Source organism: Pelodiscus sinensis, chromosome 3 (genome assembly GCF_049634645.1).
Source record: "Pelodiscus sinensis isolate JC-2024 chromosome 3, ASM4963464v1, whole genome shotgun sequence".
NCBI classification, from domain to species: Eukaryota; Metazoa; Chordata; order Testudines; family Trionychidae; genus Pelodiscus; species Pelodiscus sinensis.
In genome coordinates this window covers 95,391,104-95,398,372 of record NC_134713.1, presented here as the reverse complement: position 1 = coordinate 95,398,372, position 7,269 = coordinate 95,391,104, and positions in this window count along the sequence as shown.

Below are 7,269 nucleotides of genomic sequence, written 5' to 3'. Positions count from 1 at the left end.
GGGTGGAAGTATTTTGCTGGTATTCACACATGCTGACTTTTACCAACAGGGCCATGTCAGCACTGACAGTTAAAAGCTACACTGTGGACACATCTAATTCTTATTAGAAAAGATATTTTTATCTACTAGAGTCTTTGTTTTCTGTGTAACTTCTTTGTATTTGCTTTTCTCTGCTGTTTTACCTTTGAATGTGTGGTTTTTCTTTTACATAGACCTTGGGCTTATTTTTATCCTGAGTAGGTGTCTGGTGTGAAAACTGTGTGGGATATGTATGCCAAAGAGAGCTTGTATCTGACGGAAGGGTTTCACATCTTAGGAATGGTCTAAGTGTTTGGTAATTGAGACCTCTGGGAGAATGTATTTGAGCACTGGCAGTGTTTGGAGTAACTAAGCTGGTAAGACTCTTTGCTGAGGGCAGGCTATTGGTGTCAGGCAATAGCACAAATAAAGCACACACAGCTACATGCCAAGTAGTGACAGAAGCTCTAACCGGGCTGGGGGGGGCGGGGGGGGGAGGGGGAGCGCAAAACATCATTTTCAGGTTGAACACTTTTTCTTAGTTGTTGGGCAGATTTGAGCTATTGTTGATGTCTTTGAAAGACTGTTGCTTTCAAAGCTGATAACTCTCATATGTGAATGAAACTCTGGGGGAGCTTTTCAGTGAGAGGAGTAATATGGATAGCCAGCCCAGCTCAGGTGAGCCAATAGACTTGCCAGGCCCCTGGGCAAGATGGGTGGTCCCGGATCCATGCTCCTGGAAGGGGTGGGTTTGGTGTGGAAAGGACAGTATCGGAGCAACTGGCTTTCTGGATTGCACCCCTCAGCGCTGTCTGGAGGCCTGACTTCCTTTAGTGGGTTTAGCCCAGCCTGTTGAAAATCTGTCGTCTTCTGTCATGTACCTCTGTGGGTGACTGAAAAATCTGACACTGCTGAATGTGTGGATCTATTCCCCTACTTAGAAGGAAAATTTCTGGTTGAGAGAGTATCTCTCTCACTACTATCTAGCAAAAAATCCATATATGTTAATTTGCAACAAATAATGCCCTACCTCTGATACCTTCTTCCAAAGGCGAAGCATATTAGCCTGCCAAGGATACACAAGTTAACAAGAGGAAAACTGCCTCTCATGTAGCTCAGACCTCTGTCTGAGTGCTCTGTAATCAACATCATGCATCTTGAATTTCACCTGGGAATGGATCAATAAGTGGCTCAAAGGTGCAGAAATCTAGAATTGGTTGGCATTTTGTCCTTTTTATAGGGTCCTCCTCCCCCCCCCCCCCCCCCGGGGTGAGTGTGAAAATTTTTGGGAAATTTTGACAAGTTTTTTCAGTGAAAAGTTGTAAAGTATAAACCGATATTTGGGGGGAGAGGGGAGCTTTTATAAATGGAAATTTTGTTACTGAAAAGTGTGGGGGTTTTCTCTCTCAAGTTAATTTAAAAAATGAAACTGTTTTGGTTTCTATTTGAAAAAATATCATAGAAAAACTTAAAAAAAAAAAAAAAAAAAGCCCCCGAACCTCAAATGTTCTAAATTTCCCAGGAAGAAAAATTGGCATTTTCTAACCATTTCTAGTACCATGTTTTTGTCTTGGAATGCCCCATTCAGAAGATAGATAGCACAGACAAATTCAGTATGAGGCTTCCAAGTAACCTCAAATGTAGACAGGGTTTAGTGGGTTTGGCAGTAATCCAGAATTTCTTACTGTCATGGTAAAAATCTTTTGGAATCTGTCAGTTTGGGGTGCAGTCCAGACTAGTGAGGGGCTGTCACCATTTGCCAAAGCTTGTAGGGACTGGTGCCATGGGCAGGTAACACCCAATGTGATGGTAGTTGGACAACATGTCTGGCTGCAGTGCAATGGCCTGCTGCTTAAGACATTGTGACAATGGCAAAACTTAGAGGAAAACTGCTGACCAGTGACTCTCTTGTGTTGTGGTTTAAGTGTGAATTATAACATGACTCTGTGGTGCTGAGACACTGTGAAAGAATCTGTGGTTTTGGTCACATGACCTTAGAGGGTCTAGTAAAAAAGAATAACCTTCAGGACAATGGAAATGGTTAAAAAGGAGGATCTTCTTTGTGAGTAGAAACTGAAAAAAATTAATGGGGCAGATCCTCAAAGAGTAAATTTTCATAGATCTGTTGAAGTCAATGGAGCTACGACCAATTACACCAGAATTATGGTCTGTTCCTGGAACTGGTTAATTTACATTGGTGACGGTGTTGACCAAGACTAATCTGATAGCAGAAGACAAAATGAATAAGGTTAGTTAAGCATTTCTGTTTATCCTGTGTTTTCTCATAACATTGTGCAAGAACAAGTGAATGCCAAAGGAAATTAAAAAAGAACAAATTTATAACTGATAAGGAATACATTTGCAGCCAATGAGTCATTAACCTTTGGCTCTAAGAGCCACATGATATTCAGGCAAAGAGCTCAGTAGGATTTGAAAAAGGGATTACATTTTATATGTATAATAAAAATATCATCGGTTACACTGGCGCAGATAGTAATTTATAAGAGTTGGCAGCCGTCTGTTTCAGGACATATGCCAACCACTGACTGCCTCAAGATAGGAAGAAAATTCTCTCATAGATGCGGTATTGCGCAGTTTATCCTTTATGGAGATTCTTCGCATTCATTGAAAGCAGCTGGTACTAGCCATTATCTGGGACATGGTGCTGGACTTGATTGTCAATTTATCTGATCTGATATGGCAATTTCTGTGTTCTTATAAAACATATGGTACCCATTTCTATTAAAAGCAATAGCTCTGGCGGAAAGAAAAGTGCTAACAGCCTTGCATGAAATATATGCAGACAGACAAAATCCACGCATGACAAAGCAATAACACATGAGATTATGAACATAAACCAGTGACTGGAAAAGAACACTATGTCAATGGTTAGATGTTAGCACAAAATTCTGCCTTTGAGTATGTAGCACACTGAGTACATGCTCTCCAAGCCTCTCTGGTGGTACATGGGAGAGAAGCCAGAGTAATGAACTCTGCATAATACCTTCCCGTTCTTCCATGAGGTAATAGCATATATTTCCCTTTGAACCTCCTGCCATGTAGGTTGGCTGGGGCCTCCAATCCCGGTAGGCTCACTGTCTCTTTTGGGACATAAGGAATCTGTAGATATATTAGCTGGATTCACAACAGTCCATAGCCTGGGTTCATATCCTTTTATCTGTGTAAGCACTCTGAAGTGAAGGAGCTTTTATGTTTTTTCCTGCCTGGCACACCTGCGTGAGATAAGATGAATTAGTGGCCTTAGTGGATCAGGTGTATGTCTTCTGTTACATTCATATAAACTGTAGTGATTTTACACAAGTTTAAGGCATACATTTGTAAATAGGAATATACAAAGCTCATCATGAATGTGTTTTTGGCTTTAGCAAATTGTTTTCCTATCTCCCCTATTAATTCGTAAATATTTTTCTGCACAAAGGCTTCTTTCATTATACCTGACTAACTTGTTCTTATGGTGAACCTCTCAAACAGAGCAATCCCAAATTAGTTACTGTCAAATCACCTTGGTATACAATTATCAGGGCTGACAGTGGAACCTAGTTCTCAGGATTCCTAGCTCTGAGCTTTAGCTGCAAGACTACACTCTTCCCCTGAAATGTCTGACTTCGTCCCTCATCAGAACTAGATATCTGCTGAGAATTCCTGCTGTTGAGGGAAGAAGCGATGTAGATCCAGACTTGTTCCATTGTTTTGCCATTGTGAGATCCACAGTGGGAATATCTCTGAAGAAATGTGCTCCAGCATTCAAAAGCCACATTGAAACCAAATTTGAATTTGCTACTGTGGGGCATCATACGGGGCAATCTTCGCAGCAAAAAGTTTTCAGCTAAAGTGCTGTGAGAATACAGAAAGTTACAGTTAAGCTGTTTTATCATAAAGATTGGTTTAACAGAAACTATTGCTGCAGTTTCATGTGGCCTTCCCCATATGCCAATTATTTGATCTGTAGCTTCACTGAATCCCTATATAGCAGTTTTGGTGCTGCAGAGAGAACTTATGAGTCTGAAAACCAGAGTTAAACTCCCTACAGCACTTCTTCGTTAACAGCATTTGTCATTTTGAGCACTGAGTGTTCAGTAGCTTGGCATCTCTGTATCGCAGGCTACGTCTAGACTGCGGCTTCTTGCAGAAGAAGCTTTTTTCAGAAGAGATCTTCCAAAAACACTTCTTCCGAAAGAGAGTGCCTACACTGCAAAAGTGCATTGAAAAAGCGATCTGCTTTTTCAAAAGATAACATCTACACTGAATGGACGCTCTCTTGCATGTAAGCTGTGATTTGCTATGGACGGAATGGTCACCAGGGCACCTGTGCTTTTTCCTCTTTCCTCTTCTCCATCCACACACACCTTTTTGTGAAAGAGCTCCTTCTTTGTACAATGAGGATTACCAATGCCTGAAAAACCCTTGCATTCTTTCAATTTTTCTTGCGGAAGAACGCAATTGCAGTGTGGACGTTCCTCAAGTTGTCGGGAAAACGGCCATTTTTTTTCGACACAACTCTGTAGTGTAGACCTACTTGGTGGCAGTTAGGGTAAGAGATGCAGGCTTAAGAATATATATGCAGGACTTATGACTCAACACAAATGTGGAATGCTGAAGATGGATGAATTTAGCTCTCATGACACTCTTCCTGGGGAAGAATGGGTCACACTGAACTGTCAGTTAAAGTATCCTGTTGGTTTAGTGTGTGAGAAGGAGAGCAATCAGAAGGCTGTTTTGTATCAAAGTAAGCTGACTCATCCTATACAAGTTCAACCACTAACTCCTATATACCAACAGATGCCCTATGCTAAAAGCCCAGTTTTTGTTTGTGCACTGTAGCCTGTATCGAATCCTTAGTTGACTTGTCTTGGGTTAGGAGACCAGTTTTATAAATTTCCTTTTTGGCTTCAGTCAGTCATCCTTCTCCCTTCTCTCCCCTTCTCTCCCTCCACGCACACACACCCCCCTTCTCTTTTTCCATAGATTTTTGTTCCCATGTTTTCTCTTTACTCATTAAAACAATCATTCCTCCCCACTTAGCTTGCTTTGGCCGTGAGATAGCAAGGGGATAACATCACTATCTACTTTATACTGGAGAGAGTTTGTCTATGCATCTGTCTGTCCAAGAACTCCTCCTCCTAACTTGTAATAGCCAAGACAACCAAATTCGGTATACAGCTTCCTCTTATCATAACTTAAAGCAACATAAGGGTTTGGATGTGCCAGGAAAATGGAGTGTGCCCGAATAGGATTGCTTCTCCAAAAACCACATAGAAAAAGACAGAACCACCAGGCAGGTAAAAGGGGCTGGCTTGGGGTGCTCTCCCCATCAGGGACTGCTCCAGCCCGGAGCATCTCACCCTCCAGATTTATACAGGGACATTGCTGGCTGTTCCCTTTTGTCAGGGAGAGAGGGGGGAAATACACAGTTTGCTGCATTCCTCAATCTGGCTGGGGTCTGCAGATAGTAGACAAATCTGGACCTGCCCCATCCAAGGCACATGCACCTCTCCCCTGTCTGTGCCTGTTGCATCTCCATGGCCACTGCAAATCCGCTTCTTGCCTGGCCACAAGTTGTTGCAGTGAGAGAGCGCTGGGGTAGTTCTCTCTCCTGAGGCAGCCTGCGTATTGAACCCCCTCGTCCCCAGGCCTACCCCAGAGCTCTGATTGATTGAGATAAAGAAAAACAAATTGAGTTAGGGATCCTGGCAAAGGGGATCTTATTTTGCAGTGGGGAGCCATCTGCTGGCAAAAGCTTGCAACTTATCAATTATATATTTGAGAGAGTAAAATAAAAATTATTTGCGGTAAGGACCCTGAGAAATGCTGGATAAATCTTCTAGCATGAACATAAAGAGGCTAGACTCAAAGAAGAAAGAAAAAGGTACAGCACAACAAACAAGTTAGTACTGGTGCCTTCCTGTTCATCATCATGTGGTATGTGAGACTGTAAAAATGCTGTATTCCAAAGTTTGTTTGCACAGTTCAAAGTGGCATCTCCCAGATCAAAGTGAACATTGCTGGCTTTTATTTTAACTATGATGCTAGAATTTTGGAGGTGATGCCTTAGAGGAACATTTGCTTAAAATAATCTAATATTCTTTATTAATTCCGTGAGTTGGAGCACTGGGAGAACAGGTTTTATCTTGTAATTGGTTTCTCCTTCCCTGTGTCTTCCTAAGGTTTCCAAATTAGACTTCTTTAAGAATAGGTTTCCTCGTGAGTTGACCTCTTAAATATGCTTTTTTTTCAAGCCTGTACTATTGTTGGGAGCCACCTGGTAAGGCAAATAAACCAGGAGTGGCCAACCCATTCTGGGGAAAGGGCCAAGATATCAGTGGATACAGCATGAAGAGCTTGCGCAAAGTTCTCGAGCGCGCGCCCCCCCCCCCCAAAAAAGAAAGAGATGCCCCTTTAAGAAAATGCGTTTAGAGGCTTTTTTGACCACATCAGGCTCCCGCCAGCTGACACCATATTTAATACTTCATCTTTAATGGCTATGCTGGACTGCTCCCCTTTCCCAGTGAGCACAGGGAGCCTGGTGGAGAGGGTCATTTTCAGGGGTGCAAGACTTTACAAGCCACTGAGGGGCTTCATGAACTGCACCCGGAGGTGGGAGGGGGAAGAGCCATGGGTTGGCCATGGCTGAAATAGACAGTCATACAAGCTCTGTTTAACTGAGATGTCTGGCTAATTACAAGTTTCTCCAAAATCTATTAGATGGTAACAATTTTTACTAAGGAGGTGTCTGATTACATTAATATTTTGTCATAAAACGAAAGGTAGAAGACTGGAGTCTGAGAGATGTTAAAATTTTCATATGACTCCTCATAATGTTTTTGAATGTCAAACACATTCCAGGTAATGTGGGTTTCTCACATCAGAAAATAATTGGACATAAAATGTCAGTGGGAGTAAATTGTTTTTTACCTCTGTGCTTATAAACAATGCCAACAATTTGGAAATCTAGGATTCTGAACTTAGGCTCCTAAATCTGTATTTCAATATGTGAACAACATGGCTTGATTTTTTGTTTTGTTTTGTTGTTTGAAAGTGCTAACCTTCCACTGTATTTGGTGGGATTTGTGGGTGATCAGCACTTTTGAAACTCGCATCACTTTTTTATGTAGGTGGTGCAATATGGATTTGGGAGGTGATCCTTGGGCACCACAGTTTGGAAATATTGGCAAAACACACCCGGGACATGAGCATGCCACTAAAAATAATTCTTAGCTCTTCTGAGAAAGC